At 37.1% G+C, this 7,095-nt stretch overlaps 1 non-coding gene across 1 annotated transcript; it reads left to right on the top strand.

Moving 5' to 3' along the window:
• Positions 1-5,390: 5,390 nt before the first annotated feature.
• Positions 5,391-5,497, top strand: LOC141663391 (small nucleolar RNA R71). The gene has a single exon (XR_012551465.1). It is a non-coding gene; the product is annotated as a small nucleolar RNA R71 (small nucleolar RNA).
• Positions 5,498-7,095: the final 1,598 nt, after the last annotated feature.

A 7,095-nucleotide genomic window follows, 5' to 3' on the forward strand; every position in this document is an offset into this window, starting at 1 on the left:
CTATATGTAGATGACATATTACTAATAGGGAATGACATACCTTCTCTACGGGCTGTTAAGACTTGGTTGGGAAATAGTTTCTCGATGAAGGACTTAGGTGATGCTACCTATATATTAGGGATCAAGATCTATAGAGATAGATCAAGGAAATTAATCGGCCTAAGTCAGAGTACATACATTGACAAAGTATTGCATCATTTCGGAATGCAAGAAGCAAAAAGAGGATATGTCCCAATGTCTCATGGGATATTGATCTCAAAAGATAACTACCCTAAATCATTAGATGATAAGGGTCGTATGAGCAAAGTTCCATATTCTTCGGCAATTGGATCTATAATGTATGCGATGATATGTACTCGACCTGATGTTTCGTATGCCTTGAGCATAACGAGCACATACTAGTCTAATCCCGGCGAGGGTCAGTGGACAGCAGTTAAGAATATTCTTAAGTACTTGAAAAGGACTAAAAATTCATTTTTGGTGTATGGAGGAGATGATAAGCTGGTTGTAAAGGGTTACACTGACTCCAGCTTTCAGACAGACAGAGACGATTCAGTATATCAGTCAGGTTTTATGTTTTGCCTTAATGGAGGTGCTATAAGCTGGAAGAGTTCAAAGCAAGAGACAGTAGCTGATTCTACAATGGAAGCTGAGTATATTGTTGCCAGTGAAGCAGCCAAAGAGGCTGTTTGGATACGGAAATTCATAATGGGACTTGGTGTGGTTCCATCGATCACAGATCCAGTTGGTCTTTACTGTGATAATAATGGAGCCATCGCGCAGGCTAAAGAACCAAGGTCCCATTCCCGGGCAAAGCATATACTTAGAAGATATCACCTCCTTCGAGAGATTAATTAAAGAGGAGATATACATATATGTAAAGTGCATACTGATGATAATGTTGCAGACCCACTGACTAAGGCTTTGTCGCAGCAAAAGCACGAAGGTCGTACTAGTTCCATGGGTATTAGATACATGGGTGATTGGCTCTAGTGCAAGTGGGAGATTGTTAGTGTTTGTGCCCTAGAGACAACACTATTATGTTTATATTATGAAATATTTGGATTATTAATTCTGATTATATGGATTATTCTTTAGTAATTTATTATATCTTTATTTTCTGTGATAAGATGTTAGATTAATAAATGTCCTTGGAATATGATATGTAATTTTATGTCTCTAAGTACGTGACTTAGAAATGAGATTATGAGAATAGTATCGATATTCTTAAAGATCCCTAGTCGAGTATTATTATTAAGGGACAATAATAATGCATTAAGACTAGTGTGAATGTTGACTGATGATCACATCTCATTGATCATAGGTATAGTGATACTAAAGTCAAAACACAGGCACATGTATTATATACATGGTGCTGGAAGACCCAATGTGAGATTCTACATGTCTGTTGTGTCATAAGTTATTCTCACAGTGATAATGATGTATTGGTCCTTAGACTTGAAATCATTATATTTCTATATGAGAATTAATATACTTTGGTTGCATTAAAAGTTACCTTTGACCGGGTGATGATAAAAGTGTATATTGGGTATATTATGAATCATACGAGAAATATGAATGATCTAGAAATGATTTAACCCTCCTATTTTAGGAGTGATATTATTTGCCTCTTGTTTGAGTTAGACTATGAAATGCATGGCCATGCTCAAATGTTGATTTGATGTTATAGTCTACTCATCGATCAAGAAAACCTGGATTAAATTATGAAGAGGATGACACATAACATGCCTCGAGTTTAATCTATAATATATGGTTAAAAGGATTATAGTACATTGTACATTATACACAAAAGGTTTAATCGATCACCGATTTAATTATTATTACTTGGGTAACAATGATGTATTACTAGATGCCGCTCATTGTTTATGATTTTAAATTAGATTTAAAATTGTTGCCAACGTAATAATAACCTAAAGGGTCCCACAAGGAATGATTGGAGGATTATTTAATTTTAATTCGGATTTAAGTTAAATGTAAGTAATTCGAATTATTTGTTATTAATTAAGTGTGACTTAATTAATTAAATAAATATGAAATTCGAATTTAATATTAAATCCAAAATTAAGTTATTGGATGATTAAGTGAGACTTAATAATACAATAATTAGAATTTCGAATTTAATAATAATAATAACTCTAAAATTAAGTTTAGGGTTGGAGGCCCAATACCTCTTGCCTATATAATATCTTTTTCTAATAGAATTAGGGTTACACATTTTATTTGATAAAACATAAACCCTAGAACTTGAAGAGAGATAGAGAGAGCAAGAGGGCGGCCTCAAGAACGTGCTAGTACACACCCATCCTCCGGGCAATCATTCGTGTGGATACCTTCAAGGCGTAGATCGTTCCAGCGATGGGCTACGTGGTGATCATTCAAGACCTCCATTTTTCCATTAACGTAAAGCTTCTTAAGGTAAACATACTGAACTACGAATTAAATATTATTTTTCGCATGGATCCTGCGGAGGGTTTCGATTTTTTAAGAATTAAATTTACGTTTTCGTTGCGTTTATGTGCTAAAAACCCTTCATTACCTTGGCCTTATCCACTTCCAGACCCTTGCTAGAGACCTTCCGCCCAAGAATAATACCCTGTTACACCATGAAGTCACATTTTTCCCAGTTGAGCACCAGATTGATCTTAACACATCTTTTCAGCACCAAACCAAGATTATACAAGCACTCGTCATATGAAGTCCCGAACACAGAAAAGTCATCCATTAACACCTCCATATTAGTGCCAATCATATCAGAGAAATTGGTCATCATGTATCTCTGAAAAGTAGCAGGTGCACCACAAAGTCCGAAAGAAACTCCACGAAAAGCGAAAGTGCCAGAAGGACAAGTAAAAGTGGTATTATCTTGATCTTCTGGGGCAATACAAATCTGATTATAGCCTGAATACCCATCCAGAGGACAATAATACTCATGACCAGCCAACCAGTCAAGCATTTAATCAATGAATGGAAGAGGGAAGTGATCCTTCCTGGCGGCTTTATTCAGCTTTTGATAGTCCATGCATACTCTCCACCCTGTGACTGTCCGAGTAGGAATGAGCTCGTTCTTCTCATTAGCAACAACTGTAATGCCTCCTTTCTTAGGCACACACTGCACCGGGCTCACCCATGAACTGTTAGAAATTGGATAGATGATCTCTGCATCCAGCCATTTAAGAATTTCCTTCTTCAAAACCTCTTTTATGATAGGATTGAGTCTTTTCTGTTGTTCAACTGTAGGCTTACTTTCTTCCTCAAGCAGAATTTTATGCATGTAGTAAGAAGGGTTGATTCCCCTGATATCTACTATAGTCCATCCAATTACTTATTTAAACTCTCTTAGAATTCGTAAGAACTTTTCTTCGTCACTACCTGAAAGGTCAGATGCAATAATAACAGGTAGAGTAGATGCATCGCCTAAAAAATCATACCTCAAGTGATCAGGCAGTGGTTTAAGCTCGAGTGTGGGAGCTTTCTCAATAGATGGTTTGAGATGCTCTTGAGAAATCTTAAGATCTAATAATCCAAGAGATTCGAATGGAAAATCCAATCTCCTTTTCCCCGGAGAAGCATTCAAATACTGCAACTACTCTACCCCTTCTTCATCTTTACTATCAGATTCCTCTATTAAGGCTCTCTCTAAGGCATCAGTCCTTAGCATTGATCAAGCTACGAAGTCACTACAGAGTCAACCAACTCTACTTTAAAGCACTCCTCTTTATCAGTAAGGATTTTCATTGCATTGAAAATACTGAAAGTCACGTCCTGACCCTGAACCCTCATAGTAAGCTCCCCCTTCTGTACATCGACCAGAGTTCGGCCTATAGCTAAGAATGGTCTCCCCAAGATAATGGGAATCGTCTTATCTTCCTCGAAGTCCAGAATGACAAAATCAGCAGGGAAGATGAGTTTATCCACCTTAACCAAGACATCCTCCACTACTTCTCGCGGATAAGTGATGGAAGGATCAGCCAGTTTTAAAGACATGTTTACAGGTTTTGGATCAAGCAGACCAAGTTTCTTAAAAACAGACAATAGCATCAGATTGATGCTAGCTCCCAAGTCACATAAACACTTGTCGAAAGATAGATTTCTAATGGTGCATGGTATCGTGAAGCTTCTTGGATCTTTAAGTTTAGTAGGTAGTTTATGTTGCAGCACAACACTGCACTCTTTCGTTAGAGCAATAGTTTCTAACTCCTCAAGTTTTAGCTTTCGAGATAGAATACCCTTCATGAACTTAGCATAGCTCAGCATTTGTTCAAGAGCTTCCGCAAAAGGTATGTTAATGTGCAACTTCTTGAAAACCTCCAAAAACTTGGCAAATTGTTTGTCGAACTTCTGCTTCTGAAGTCTTTTAGGATATGGAGAATGCGGATAGACTTGTTTATCCCCTGTATTCTACTCAGGAGGAATGTTTTTAATAGCTTTCTTTTTCAGTTCCGCTTTGTCACCCATCTGATCACCTGTTTCCCCAAAATTTGCATTTTCTAGAATTTGACAGGGCGCGGGCGCACCTGCCTTATGGAATTTTTTTAGAATTTTCATTTTCATGATTTTGAGGGCTAGCGACCTTTCCAAACCTCGGGGTGATTGCCTTCAGCTGTTCTTTGACTTTTTTCTTGCCTGGTTTTGCCTCTGTGTCACTTGAAAAAGTTCCTTGAGGTCGGTTCAATAAGGCGCTAGCAATCTTCTTTATTTGATTCTCTAAAGTTTTGATTGAAACTGCTTGGCTCTTGCACATAAGCATCAATTCCTCCAATTCAGATTTTTCATTAGAAGATTGACCGACACCTCCATGAGATTGTTGTTGCATTCCCTGTGGCTGAAATTGCTATCTTGGAGCATACTGTTGTTGAAAACCAGGAGGATTAAAAGGCTTGTTTCCAAACTGCTGGTAAGGTTGTTGCATACCACCCTAATTATTGCTCCAGCTGAAGTTAGGATGGTTATAGTTGTTAGGATGATAAGTGGCATGAACTGGTTATTGCGACCTCTGAAAGTTGCTCACAAATTGAGCTGATTCACTAGATATAGAACATTGCTCCGTCATATGCGATCCTGCACAAAGCTCACAAACATTGGCTATCTGATGAATACCATAGTTGGTCAGAGAATCAACCTTCATTGTCAATGTTTTTAGTTGAGCAGCGATAGCCGTAGCTATATCCACCTCCAGAACTCCCGCTACCTTGCCTTATGGTAGCCTCTGAGTTGGATTCTGATATTCATTCATTGCCATCAACTCAATTAGTTCATAAGCTTCCTTATAGCTTTTAGCCCATAAGGCTCTACATGATGCTGCATCGAGCATAGGTCTCGACTGTGCTCCCAAACCATTATAAAAGAAATTGATCACTATCCAGTCAGGAATTCCATGATGAGGACACTTCCTAAGCATCTCCTTATAGCGCTCCCATATTTCACATAGAGATTCACCTGATTGCTGCGTAAATTGAATAAAAGCATTCCTGATTGCAGCTGTCTTTGCCATAAGGAAGAATTTAATAAGGAATTTCTGAGCAAGATCCTCCCAAGTCGCAATAGAACCAGTTGGTAGCGAGTGCAACCAACTCTTAGCTTTATCCCTAAGAGAAAATGGGAAAAGTCTCAGTTTCACAGCATCTTCAGAGACATTATTGAACTTGAAAGTGTCGCAGATCTCGATGAAATCCCTAATGTGCATATTGGGATCTTTCGTTGGAGAAACCCAAAACTGGACTGAATTATGTACCATTTGAATTGTGCCAGGCTTGATATCAAAGGTATTAGTTGCGATAGCTGGCCTGACAATGCTAGATTAAATGTCATTGATCTTTGGTTAAGAATAATCCATCAATGTTTTTGTTGCTGCTACTGGTTCTCCCATTGCAATGATCACTTCTTCTTCAACTTTTCAACTTCTTCAAAAACTTCTTCTTTCAACTCTCCAACTTCGTCCAGTGTTTCCTTACGAGATTGAGAACGTGTTCGCATACACGCTCTCTAGAGTACCTGAAACACACGAACAAAGCAACCCATAGTAAGATAAAGAATCCGACTCAGTGAAATTTAACGACCACTGATGTCAAGCACAAAAACTAAATTTAACACCGATCCCCGGCAGCGGCGCCAAAAACTTGTTCGCCTTAAAACATATACGAAAATATACGCAAGCGTATGTGATCACAAGTAGTATAAGATATTAAGTCAAGTTCATTCCCAAAGAGATTGGTTTAGGTTAAGTTCAGATTATGCACTTATGCAACAATGTATGATTACCATTCACAGCTAAGACAAGTAACAAATTTCAGTTGATTAACTACTTAAGAGATTATACTAGAATGCATTAACTAAGAGAATAAAACTGATTTACTTATATGAGAATAAAATATGGGAGTCTAACTTCATTAAATATTTCATTCAAAGTTTATAACTTTATCAATAGTATGCGATGGTGATGATAACTAATCAGATAACAAAAAATTAGTATTCACTATCTTTCGACATACGTATACCCTACTACTAAACATCCACAATCAAGATAGAAGCTAAATAGACACCAATTATGCTTAGACCCTATATGTCTATAAGATTTGAAAACATAACGGTTTAGGAACAAGTTATCTTTTGTGATTATATAGGGTGTGTATGATGGTTAAAATTACACTACGAATTATGCATGTCAGTTCATACATAAACCTATGCTAGCATGGCAAATTCTAAACCTCTATATTTACTGTCACTTCAATAGAGATTAACAAACAATCATGGATGTTAGCTACGCATCAAAGACGAATAAGCACAACAAACTAGGAAATCATAAATCACCATACACTAAAGGTTTAGAACAATCAACTATTGAAATCCATAAATAAATCAGCTAGAACCCCATGACAATGATTAGTTCATGATCGAATGTATCATCACCATGGGTTCCAATGAAAACATAGTAATATATAAGTTCAGAATACTATAAGATAATATAAAAGTACTAGGGTTTAGAACAAGAAAAAAACAAGCATCCAAAAGTATCGCCTAAATCGAAGAATACAAAAGAATGAAATAATTATTCTTCTCCTTAGACGTCTCGTGTGC

This window comes from Apium graveolens, chromosome 5, assembly GCF_009905375.1.
Source record: "Apium graveolens cultivar Ventura chromosome 5, ASM990537v1, whole genome shotgun sequence".
NCBI lineage: Eukaryota > Viridiplantae > Streptophyta > Magnoliopsida > Apiales > Apiaceae > Apium > Apium graveolens.